Genomic DNA, 573 nt, shown 5'->3' on the forward strand with positions numbered 1-573 from the left:
AGACGTTATACGGTATAAGCTACTTTGTAAAGGGGGAAAAATTAGAAATGAAACGCTTGGAATGGAATGTAGGTCATTGTCGTTTCTTTTGCCTTTCTCGCATCGGGGAATATTAGGTGGTGAATAAGACGTTTGCGCTTATGATATTGGTCATCGTAGAAAAAAGGTCCATTACGGTTTCTAGAATGTCAACGCTTTCATCGAAATTTCTTTCACTAAGAAAAGGCGTTCAATGCAATCTTCGCTTTAGAGCTACATTTTGAGCTTTTTTGCTATTCTTATATTGGAGCGCACCGACTGTTTAAAACACTTTAATAAAACAATCTTTTTATTTTCTCTGTGCAAGCATGCGTAGTTTTGTCAAGTTTCGAGTCTAGTTTTGCGCCGGTTATGTTATTTGTTTTACAGAAAATGTCACTTAGTTACCTTTTGCGTTCGCTTTAGTGTTTAAAAAGGATTGGAAAAGTAGCATTGTGATCAAATGTCTTTGTGTAATTTTACAAAGAGCCATTGACATTTGCTGGGAATTTCTACTCGTATTACCCAAATAGTGCTATCAAATTCAATGTAAAA

Source organism: Photinus pyralis, unplaced genomic scaffold (genome assembly GCF_008802855.1).
Source record: "Photinus pyralis isolate 1611_PpyrPB1 unplaced genomic scaffold, Ppyr1.3 Ppyr1.4_LG6, whole genome shotgun sequence".
Taxonomy (NCBI): domain Eukaryota; kingdom Metazoa; phylum Arthropoda; class Insecta; order Coleoptera; family Lampyridae; genus Photinus; species Photinus pyralis.